This window comes from Thalassophryne amazonica, chromosome 5, assembly GCF_902500255.1.
Source record: "Thalassophryne amazonica chromosome 5, fThaAma1.1, whole genome shotgun sequence".
NCBI lineage: Eukaryota > Metazoa > Chordata > Actinopteri > Batrachoidiformes > Batrachoididae > Thalassophryne > Thalassophryne amazonica.
Window position 1 is genome coordinate 10,352,037 of NC_047107.1, and position 12,387 is coordinate 10,364,423.

General features: G+C 48.3%; 1 protein-coding gene across 3 annotated transcripts in view; it reads left to right on the forward strand.

The window, feature by feature from the left end:
* The window catches only part of LOC117510099 (citron Rho-interacting kinase), a 582,117-nt gene that overhangs the window by 336,358 nt on the left and 233,372 nt on the right, over positions 1 to 12,387 (forward strand). The window lies entirely within an intron of this gene.

Sequence of the window (12,387 nt, forward strand, 5' to 3'; positions counted from 1 at the left end):
TCTTCAACAGCAACAAGCTCTATTAATATATAAATGATGACTTCTAAACATTGAAACACACTCATATATGTAACAATATATTTTTAGCTCAATAAAAGATAAATAATATTATGATGATACTGAATGGGGAAACGCACAAAAGGTCAATGCATATTTAAGCACATTTAGGATATATTCCTTCACTGCCCTGATAAGTGAATGTGTGTCTTAAGTTCCACTCTTTCACCACATACAGATACACTGCTGATGGCTGAGATCAGGAAGTCATTAAAAGCCTGAATCTTGGTCTTAGTCTAGCGCAAATGCAAACCCAGACACTCAGATTCATCACTCAGATTCTCAAGTGCTGAAATGTGAGTATCCATTGGTTCTGGTAAAAGATCACAGCATCATCTTCAAAGTCGAAGTCAGTAAACCTTTCCTCACCAACAAAAACACTGAGAAGCACCTACCCAACACAGTGCACACACTAGAATGTGGAGTTTTCCAAACTTCCTCAGCAGCAGTGGAAAGTGGTCATCCTTGCTGAGTGAAAGCATGCTCCAGGTGCCCCCACACACCTCAGTTTTGGACCTGTTGCTGCTCTGCAGTGGACAACCCTTCCATGAGTTTTAATTTATGGTTCTTATTGCTCTTTTTTAATGATGTAGATGGATGTAGGATCTACAGTATGTTTCTTTTGTATGTCTATATATATATATAAGGGTGTGTGTGTGTGTGTGTGTGTGTGTGTGTGTGTGTGTGTGTGTGTGTGTGTGTGTGTGTGTGTGTGTGTGTGTAAAAATTCAGATTCAGTTTGTTGCCACAATATGACATAGAGGCAGCATTTGTGAGGTGGAGGGGGAGCTGTAAAAATTGCATCTTAAATAGCCCACCCAGTTTGGAGGGAGGATTTATGTAGATGTGTGTGTTATGGACGGGTGTCCTGTCCAGGGTGCACCCTGCCTCATGCCCTGTGACTGCTGTGATAGACTCCAGCGCACTATCACCTCGATTGCAGTAAACAGGTATAGCAAAAGAAGGAATTTATGTGGAGTGAGGTACAAATAAGGTTGTTGACTTTAATTAGGGGCAGCACGGTGGCTTAGTGGTTAGCACTGTTGCCTCACAGCGAGAAGGTCATGGGTTCAATTCCCGTGGCCTTTCTGTGTGGAGTTTGCATGTTCTCCCCGTGTTTGCGTGGGTTTCCTCCAGGTGCTCCGGTTTCCTCCTACATCCAAAGACATGCGGGTTAGGTGGATTGGAATCTTTAAAATTGTCCTTAGGTGTGCGTGTGGGTGTGTCTGTTTGTTTGTCTATTTGTGGCCCTGCGACAGACTGGCGTCCTGTCCTGGGTGTACCCCGCCTCACGCCCTATGACTGCTGGGATAGGCTCCAGCCCCCCGCGACCCTTAATTGGACTAAGCGGTAGAAGATGGATGGATGGATGGACTTTAATTAGCTCATATGCTTGCACCATTTCAACCAGACAAGTCATGTTTCAAGCATATTTATTGTAGTAGAACATAGTTCGAGTTTGACATCAAGGCCCCAATATCACTCATCATAGATAACTTCTTTTGGGATTGGGGAGTGAGGATTAGATATACACATTTACCCCAAAAATGCATGAATTTGGAGCCCAGTTACACCCAGTATCTATCTATGTTTAGGTCTTACACTTTTGCTGTAGCTATTACTTTGAGCCCCTTAGCTTGAGACAATATATTACCTAGTGACTATGTGCAGACACAAAACCTTGCCATGGGATTCCCTCGAGCCCTGTAGTTTGTGGGAATATTCTACCTATTGACTGTTATGTGTAGGTCCTTCTCTATTAGCATAACTGCTAATTGAATTTTATATCTGAATCCCTGCGACCAATAAAAATGAATAAGAGCTGATAGTGTTGTGTGGGCCGCTGAAGAGGAGGTACTGCTGGCCCACCACCACCAGATGGCGCCCTGCTTGGAGTGCGGGCTCCAAGCACAAGAGGGCGTTGGAGCCGCTGGAAGTGACAGCTGTCACCTATCAACACCAGCTGTCAGTCATCACCACCACTACAATGGCCGGACTGCAACTCCACCTCCTCGCCGAGAAATCTTCTACCATACAGGTAATTCTCTGCTGAACCGTCATGTACGCGTCAGACGCTAGCCGGGTGGCTTATGTTGTTAATCTGCTTCGAGGAGAGGCACGCGCCTGGGCTACGGCGCTCTGGGAGCAGAACTCACGGCTCCTAACGTCATACGCTGGATTTGTAAGGGAGTTCAAACAGGTTTTTGATCATCCCAACAGAGGCTTCGAGCATGCTACTGTCAATGCGACAGGGGCGCCAGAGTGCAGCCGAGTATGCAGTCGACTTCCGCATCGCGGCTGCGAGGTCCGGCTGAAATACCGTTGCACTCCGCATTGCCTTCATAAACGGACTGTCCCCGGTCCTGAAGGAGCATCTGCTGGCTAAGGAGGAACCGCGGGATTTTGACGGGCTTGTTGACCTGGTTATACGTTTAGACAACCGCTTAGAGGAACACCGTAGGGAGCAGGGCGGGGGGCGTGACCGGGCACGGGCCGTCCCTCTTCCTTCCGGGTCCGAAAGGGTGCCGTCGTCCCCACGCTCCACAGCCAGAGGGCCCCGTGTGGCTACAGCTCCCCCTGCTGACGAAGCTATGGACACGAGCAGGGCCAAAATGAAATCAAATGACAGACAAAGGAGGCTGGCCCACGGGGAGTGTTTTTTCTGTGGATCTAGTGGTCACATACAGAGGAACTGTCCCAAACGGTCAAAACTACAATGCCCGTCCTTAGAAACTGGGCTAAGGGTGGGCCACAACACGCACGCGGGGAACCCCGTAAATCAGCACGAATCCCAGTCACAATCCTTAGTGAGGATTTAACCCTTCACGCCCCAGCACTTGTAGACACGGGGTCGGAAGGGAATCTGCTGGATAGCAGATGGGCAAAGGAAGTAGGGCTCCCTCTGGTGGCTCTGCCTTCCCCTGTGAAGGTACGGGCGCTAGATGGCACCCTTCTTCCATTAATCACACACCAGACACAGCCAGTGACTTTGGTGGTGTCTGGGAATCACAGGGAGGAGATTGTGTTTTATGTGACACCTTCTACCTCCTGAGTGATTTTGGGTTTTCCATGGGTGTTAAAACACAATCCCCGGATTGATTGGCCGTCTGGGGTTGTGATGCAGTGGAGCGAAACCTGCCACCGGGAGTGTTTAGGATCCTCGGTTCCACCCGGTGAGACAGCTAAAGAGGAGGTCAAAGTCCCCCCCAATCTGACGGCGGTGCCAAGTGAGTACCATGATCTTGCTGACGTCTTCAGCAAAGATCTGGCACTCGCCCTTCCCCCGCACTGACTGTACGATTGCGCCATCGATTTGATCCCGGGCGCTGAGTATCCGTCCAGCAGGCTGTACAACCTCTCACGTCCGGAACGCGAATCAATGGAGACCTACATCCGGGACTCCTTATCTGCCGGGTTGATCCGGAACTCCACCTCCCCGATGGGCGCGGGTTTCTTTTTTGTGGGTAAGAAGGACGGCGGACTCCGTCCATGCATCGATTACAGAGGGCTGAACGAGATAACGGTTCGCAACCGATACCCTTTACCTCTGTTGGATTCGGTGTTCACGCCCCTGCATGGAGCCCAAATATTTACTAAACTTGATCTTAGGAATGCGTACCACCTGGTTCGGATCCGGAAGGGAGACGAGTGGAAGACGGCATTTAACACCCCGTTAGGTCATTTTGAGTACCTGGTCATGCCGTTCGGCCTCACAAACGCCCCTGCGACGTTCCAAGCATTGGTTAATGACATCTTGCGGGACTTCCTGCATCGGTTTGTCTTCGTGTATCTAGACGACATACTCATCTTTTCTCCGGACCCTGAGACTCATGTCCAGCATGTACGTCAGATCCTGCAGCGGCTGGAGAACCGGCTGTTTGTGAAGGGTGAGAAGTGCGAGTTCCACCGCACTTCTTTGTCCTTCCTGGGGTTCATCATCTCCTCTAACTCCATCGCCCCTGATCCAGCCAAGGTTGCAGCGGTGAGAGATTGGCCCCACCCAACAAGCCGTAGGAAGCTGCAATAGTTCCTCGGTTTTGCGAATTTCTACAGGAGGTTCATTAAGGGCTACAGTCAGGTGGTTAGCCCCCTGACAGCCCTGACCTCCACAAAAGTCCCCTTCACCTGGTTGGATCGGTGCGAAGCCGCGTTTAGGGAGTTGAAACGCCGGTTCTCGACTGCACCAGTTCTGGTGCAGCCCGATCCTACTCGCCAGTTCAACTCAATCAACTGCAATCAACTTTTTTCTTATATAGCGCCAAATCACAACAAACAGTTGCCCCAAGGCGCTCCATATTGTAAGGCAAGGCCATACAATAATTATAAAAAACCCCAACGGTCAAAACGACCCCCTATGAGCAAGCACTTGGCAACAGTGGGAAGGAAAAACTCCCTTTTAACAGGAAGAAACCTCCAGCAGAACCAGGCTCAGGGAGGGGCAGTCTTCTGCTGAGACTGGTTGGGGCTGAGGGAAAAAACCAGGAAAAAGACATGCCGTGAAGGGGGGCAGAGATCGATCACTAATGATTAAATGCAGAGTGATGCATACGGAGCAAAAAGAGAAAGAAACAGTGCATCATGGGAACCCCCCCCCCACAATCTACGTCTAAAGCAGCATAACCAAGGGATGGTCCAGGGTCACCCGATCCAGCCCTAACTATAAGCCTTAGCGAAAGGAAAGTTTTAAGCCTAATCTTAAAAGTAGAGAGGGTATCTGTCTCCCTGATCTGAATTGGGAGCTGGTTCCACAGGAGAGGAGCCTGAAAGCTGAAGGCTCTGCCTCCCATTCTACTCTTACAAACCCTAGGAACTACAAGTAAGCCCGCAGTCTGAGAGTGAAGCGCTCTAATGGGGTAATATGGTACTATGAGGTCCCTAAGATAAGATGGGACCTGATTATTCAAAACCTTATAAGTAAGAAGAAGAATTTTAAATTCTATTCTAGAATTAACAGGAAGCCAATGAAGAGAGGCCAACACGGGTGAGATATGCTCTCTCCTGCTAGTCCCCGTCAGTACTCTAGCTGCAGCATTCTGAACCAACTGAAGGCTTTTTAGGGAACTTTTAGGACAACCTGATAATAATGAATTACAATAGTCCAGCCTAGAGGAAATAAATGCATGAATTAGTTTTTCAGCATCACTCTGAGACAAGACCTTTCTGATTTTAGAGATATTGCGTAAATGCAAAAAGGCAGTCCTACATATTTGTTTAATATGCGCTTTGAATGACATATCCTGATCAAAAATGACTCCAAGATTTCTCACAGTATTACTAGAGATCAGGGAAATGCCATCCAGAGTAACGATCTGGTTAGACACCATGCTTCTAAGATTTGTGGGGCCAAGTACAATAACTTCAGTTTTATCTGAGTTTAAAAGCAGGAAATTAGAGGTCATCCATGTCTTTATGTCTGTAAGACAATCCTGCAGTTTAGCTAATTGGTGTGTATCCTCTGGCTTCATGGATAGATAAAGCTGGGTATCATCTGCGTAACAATGAAAATTTAAGCAATACCGTCTAATAATACTGCCTAAGGGAAGCATGTATAAAGTGAATAAAATTGGTCCTAGCACAGAACCTTGTGGAACTCCATAATTAACTTTAGTCCGTGAAGAAGATTCCCCATTTACATGAACAAACTGTAATCTATTAGACAAATATGATTCAAACCACCGCAGCACAGTGCCTTTAATAGCTATGACATGCTCTAATCTCTGTAATAAAATTTTATGGTCAACAGTATCAAAAGCAGCACTGAGGTCCAACAGAACAAGCACAGAGATAAGTCCACTGTCCGAAGCCATAAGAAGATCATTTGTAACCTTCACTAATGCTGTTTCTGTACTATGATGAATTCTAAAACCTGACTGAAACTCTTCAAATAGACCATTCCTCTGCAGGTGATCAGTTAGCTGTTTTACAACTACCCTCTCAAAAATCTTTGAGAGAAAAGGAAGGTTGGAAATTGGCCTATAATTAGCTAAGATAGCTGGGTCAAGTGATGGCTTTTTAAGTAATGGTTTAATTACTGCCATCTTAAAGGCCTGTGGTACATAACCAACTAACAAAGATAGATTGATCATATTTAAGATTGAAGCATTAAATAATGGTAGGACTTCCTTGAGCAGCCTGGCAGGAATGGGGTCCAATAAACATGCCGATGGTTTGGACGAAGCAACCAATGAAAATAACTCAGACAGAACAACCGGAGAGAAAGAGTCTAACCAAATACCGGCATCACTGAAAGCAGCCAAAGATAACGATACATCTTTGGGATGGTTATGAGTAATTTTTTCTCTAATAGTCAAAATTTTGTTAGCAAAGAAAGTCATGAAGTCATTACTAGTTAAAGTTAATGGAATACTCAGCTCAATAGAGCTCTGACTCTTTGTCAGCTTAGCTACAGTGCTGAAAAGAAACCTGAGGTTATTCTTATTTTCTTCAATTAGTGATGAGTAGAAAGATGTCATAGCTTTACGGAGGGCTTTTTTATAGAGCAACAAACTCTTTTTCCAGGCTAAGTGAAGATCTTCTAAATTAGTGAGACGCCATTTCCTCTCCAACTTACGGGTTATCTGCTTTAAGCTACGAGTTTGTGAGTTATACCACGGAGTCAGACACTTCTGATTTAAAGCTCTCTTTTTCAGAGGAGCTACAGCATCCAAAGTTGTCTTCAAAGAGGATGTAAAACTATTGACGAGATACTCTATCTCACTTACAGAGTTTAGGTAGCTACTCTGCTCTGTGTTGGTATATGGCATTAGAGAACATAACGAAGGAATCATATCCTTAAACCTAGTTACAGCGCTTTCTGAAAGACTTCTAGTGTAATGAAACTTATTCCCCACTGCAGGGTAGTCCATCAGGGTAAATGTAAATGTTATTAAAAAATGATCAGACAGAAGGGAGTTTTCAGGGAATACTGTTAAGTCTTCTATTTCCATACCATAAATCAGAACAAGATCTAAGATATGATTAAAGTGGTGGGTGGACTCATTTACTTTTTGAGCAAAGCCGATAGAGTCTAATAATAGATTAAATGCAGTGTTGAGGCTGTCATTCTCAGCATCTGTGTGGATATTAAAATCGCCCACTATAATTATCTTATCTGAGCTAAGCACTAAGTCAGACAAAAGGTCTGAAAATTCACAGAGAAACTCACAGTAACGACCAGGTGGACGATAGATAATAATAAATAAAACTGTTTTTTGGGACTTCCAATTTGGATGGACAAGACTAAGAGACAAGCTTTCAAATGAATTAAAGCTCTGTCTAGGTTTTTGATTAATTAATAAGCTGGAATGGAAGATTGCTGCTAATCCTCCGCCACGGCCCGTGCTACGAGCATTCTGACAGTTAGTGTGACTCGGGGGTGTTGACTCATTTAAACTAACATATTCATCCTGCTGTAACCAGGTTTCTGTTAGGCAGAATAAATCAATACGTTGATCAATTATTATATCATTTACCAACAGGGACTTAGAAGAGAGAGACCTAATGTTTAATAGACCACATTTAACTGTTTTAGTCTGTGGTGCAATTGAAGGTGCTATATTATTTTTTCTTTTTGAATTTTTATGCTTAAATAGATTTTTGCTGGTTATTGGTGGTCTGGGAGCAGGCACCGTCTCTACGGGGATGGGGCAATAGGGGGATGGCAGGGGGAGAGAAGCTGCAGAGAGGTGTATAAGACCACAGCTCTGCCTCCTGGTCCCAACGCTAGGACAGTCACAGTTTGGAGGATCCAAGAAAATTGGCCAGATTTCTAGAAATGAGAGCTGCTCCATCTAAAGTGGGATGGATGCCGTCTCTCCTAACAAGACCAGGTTTTCCCCAGAAGCTTTGCCAATTATCAATGAAGCCCACCTCATTTTTTGGACACCACTCAGACAGCCAGCAATTCAAGGAGAACATGCGGCTAAACATGTCACTCCCGGTCCGATTGGGGAGGGGCCCAGAGAAAACAACAGAGTCCGACATTGTTTTTGCAAAGTTACACACCGATTTAATGTTAATTTTAGTGACCTCCGATTGGCGTAACCGAGTGTCATTACTGCTGACGTGAATTACAATCTTACCAAATTTACGCTTAGCCTTAGCCAGCAATTTCAAATGTCCTTCGATGTCGCCTGCTCTGGCCCCCGGAAGACAATTGACAATGGTTGCTGGTGTCGCTAACTTCACATTTCTCAAAACAGAGTCGCCAATAACCAGAGTTTGATCCTCGGCGAGTGTATCGTCGAGTGGGGAAAAACGGTTAGAGATGTGAACGGGTTGACGGTGTACACGGGGCTTCTGTTTAGGGCTACGCTTCCTCCTCACAGTCACCCAGTCAGCCTGCTTTCCCGACTGCCCGGGATCTGCCAGGGGGGAACTAGCGGCGGCTAAGCTACATTGGTCCGCACCGACTACAGGGGCCTGGCTAGCTGTAGAATTTTCCACGGTGCGGAGCCGAGTCTCCAATTCGCCCAGCCTGGCCTCCAAAGCTACGAATAAGCTGCACTTATTACAAGTACCGTTACTGCTAAAGGAGGCCGAGGAATAACTAAACATTTCACACCCAGAGCAGAAAAGTGCGGGTGAGACAGGAGAAGCCGCCATGCTAAATCGGCTAAGAGCTAGTAGCTACGCAACCTAGCGGATTCCTAAAAACACACGAAGTGAATAATGTGTAAATAATTTAAAGGTGATTCAGTAGAAGGAGTGCCCCAATCAAAGCACCAAACAGGCCATGAAGCAGCACAGGCAACGCACAACAACAGCGAACGCACGACAACGGTGCTAAAACAAAACAAAAATCAACCAAACACGCTGTGGAGCAGCACAGACAACGCACGACAACAGTGCTAAAAGAGAAAAAAATAAAATTAAATTAAAAAAAAATAAAAACGAAAGCGTTAGCAAGCTAGTTAGCTTGCCAACGCTGATGAAAGTTAGCTGATAAAAGTGCTCCGTCGCGATGTTTCGACCGTTAGAGGTCTTCCTTAGGCGTTGGAGCACAGTAAAAAAGTAAAAAAAAAAAAAAAGTAAAAAGGTAAAAAAGTCTTGAAAAAGACTGTTAATTCAAGTCCAAAGCAGCAGGTAGCAGTCTCTGTGTAAACAGTCCCAACAGAGAGCCAAAATTCTGATGCCAACACGTCCGTTGTCTGCTCGAATGATTTCCATCCAGGACCAAAAGCCAAAAGTTCACAGTATAAGTGGATGCCTCTGACTCAGGGATAGGAGCCATACTGTCCCAGAGCGGGGAGTCCGATAAGGTCCTCCACCCTTGTGCCTATTTTTCCCGCAGGTTGCCCCCGGCTGAGAGGAATTATGACATCGGCAATCGGGAACTCTTGGCGTTGAAGGAGGCTCTTGAGGAGTGGAGACACCTATTGGAGGGAGCGACAATGCCCTTCACGGTTTTCATGGACCATCGGAACCTGGAGTACATCCGGATCGCCAAGCGGTTGAACCCCAGGCAAGCTCGCTGGTCACTGTTCTTCGGGCGCTTTGACTTCCAGATTACATACCGCCCCGGGACCAAGAACCAACGATCGGATGCCCTGTCCCGGGTGCATGAAGAGGAAGCCAAGGCCGAGTCATCAGACCCCCCAGAGACCATCATCCCCGAGTCCACTGTCATGGCCACTCTCACCTGGGACGTGGAGAAGACCGTCCGGGAGGCCCTGACACGGAACCCGGACCCGGGAACCGGCCCGAGGAACAAAATGTATGTCCCACCAGAGGCCAGAGCTGCCGTTTTGGACTTCTGTCATGGTTCCAAGCTCTCCTGTCATCCCGGGGTGCGCAGGACCATGGCAGTAGTCCAGCAGCGCTTCTGGTGGGCGTCTATGGAGGCCGACGTCCGGGACTACGTCCAGGCCTGCACCACCTGTGCCAGGGGCAAGGCTGACCACAAGAAAGCCTCAGGACTCCACCAGCCCCTACCGGTGCCTCACCGCCCCTGGTCCCACATCGGCCTGGACTTTGTCACGGGCCTCCCACCGTCCCAGGGCAACACCACCGTCTTAACGATAGTGGACCGGTTCTCCAAGGCGGCCCACTTCGTGGCCCTCCCGAAGCTCCCTACGGCCCAGGAGACAGCAGACCTCCTGGTCCACCACGTCGTGCGTCTGCATGGGATACCAGCGGACATCGTCTCAGACCGTGGCCCTCAGTTCTCCTCTCAGGTCTGGAGGAGTTTATGCAGGGAACTGGGGGCCACCGTGAGTCTCTCATCCGGGTATCACCCTCAGACGAACGGACAGGCAGAGCGGGCCAACCAGGAGCTGGAGCAGGCCCTCCGTTGCATTACCTCTGCGCACCCGACGGCCTGGAGCACCCATCTGGCCTGGATCGAGTACGCCCACACAGCCAAGTGTCGTCAGCCACCGGCCTCTCCCCGTTTGAGGTGTGTTTGGGGTACCAGCCCCCATTGTTTCCACTTGTGGAAGGAGAGGTCGGTGTGCCCTCAGTCCAGGCCCACCTCAGGAGGTGCCGCCGGGTGTGGCGGACCGCCCGTTCTGCCCTGTTGAAGGTCCGGACGAGGGCCAAGGCCCATGCAGACCGCCGGCGTTCCCCGGCCCCTGCATACTAGCCCGGGCAGGAGGTGTGGTTGTCAACAAAAGACATCCTGCTTCAAGTGGACTCCCAGAAACTGAAAGACAGGTATATCGGACCATTTCCCATCGCCAAGGTCCTCAGCTTCACTGCGGCCGCCTGCTTCACTGCGGATCCATCCTGTTTTTCACGTGTCACTTATCAAGCCTTACCACACCTCACCACTCTGCACCCCTGGACCTGCACCGCCTCCTGCCCGGATCATCGATGGGGAGCCGGCATGGACCGTGCGTCGGCTTCTGGACGTCCGTCGCAAGGGCCGGGGCTTCCAGTATCTGGTGGACTGGGAGGGCTATGGCCCCGAGGAACGCTCCTGGGTGAAGAGGAGCTTCATCCTGGACCCGGCCCTCCTGGCCGACTTCTACGCCCGGCACCCGGACAAACCTGGTCGGGCGCCAGGAGGCACCCGTTGAGGGGGGGGTCCTGTTGTGTGGGCCGCTGAAGAGGAGGTACTGCTGGCCCACCACCACCAGATGGCGCCCTGCTTGGAGTGCGGGCTCCAAGCACGAGAGGGCGTCGGAGCCGCTGGAAGTGACAGCTGTCACCTATCAACACCAGCTGTCACTCATCACCACCACTACAAAGACCGGACTGCAACTCCACCTCCTCGCCGAGAAATCTTCTACCATACAGGTAATTCTCTGCTGAACCTTAATCGAGCATTAGTCTGATCTCTCTTGCAGCCATTTTCCTGGGAGGGATTCCTTGTCTGCTGAGTTGACGTTTGGTGTGGACTGTGACGGCTTCGCCTCCCACCCCACCCAGATAAGTGGTTGTCTCAGGAGCTGTCTGAGTGTGTTATTGGAGGTGGAGGTTCTCCCTCCTAACTATACAGACTGTGGGATAACTGAGTGTGCGAACTCACACTCATCCAAGAACTGCTTCTGTTCTCTGCCAGCAGTACCGGGTCTGACTGCTGAAGACAGTGGCCACCTGGGGCGCAGGGCTTGGCGGCTCCGGTGTTCTTCAGTGGTGGTGGAAGCTGTGTGGGATCCGGCTCTTCTCGCACCAGACATCTCCTATCTTCGAGCCTGCCACACGTCACGTTGTGTCTGATTGATATTCCGCAATATTTGTATTTGTCTGTACGTCATTGTGCGCTTCACAACATTAAATTGTTACTTTTTGGCTATTCCATTGTCCCTTCATTAACGCCCCCTGTTGTGGGTCCGTGTCACGACACCTTCACAACAGATAGTTAGTGACATCATAAGGATCACTGTAGCCCACCAACTGAATATCATCACCAGCTGCCGCTGATTATTATTGTTATTATATGTTTAGGGACCATCACTGTATCATCTGAAGCAACAACAACAGATAAATTATAGTAAGATAACGATAAATGGACTGCATTTACATTATGTAGCGCTTTTCCATCTGCATCAGATGCTCAGAGTGCTTTACAATAATGCCTCACATTCACCCTGATGCGAGGGTGCTGCCATACAAAGGCACTCACTACACACCAGGAGCAACTCTGGGACTAAGGACCTTGCCCAAGCGCCCTTAATGATTTTCCAGTCAGGCTGGGATTTTTGAACTGATGATGCTCTGGTCTCAAGCTCAACGCTTAACCTCTGGACCATCACCTCCCCAACTATGCAAAAGGAACATCTGCAAGTTTTAGCATTTCACAAATAAGTGCATTTTTATTTCCAAATGAAAAAATAACTCATCAAACAACAAACTTGAGGTCAAAAAGCAAATGTGGAATCCATATTT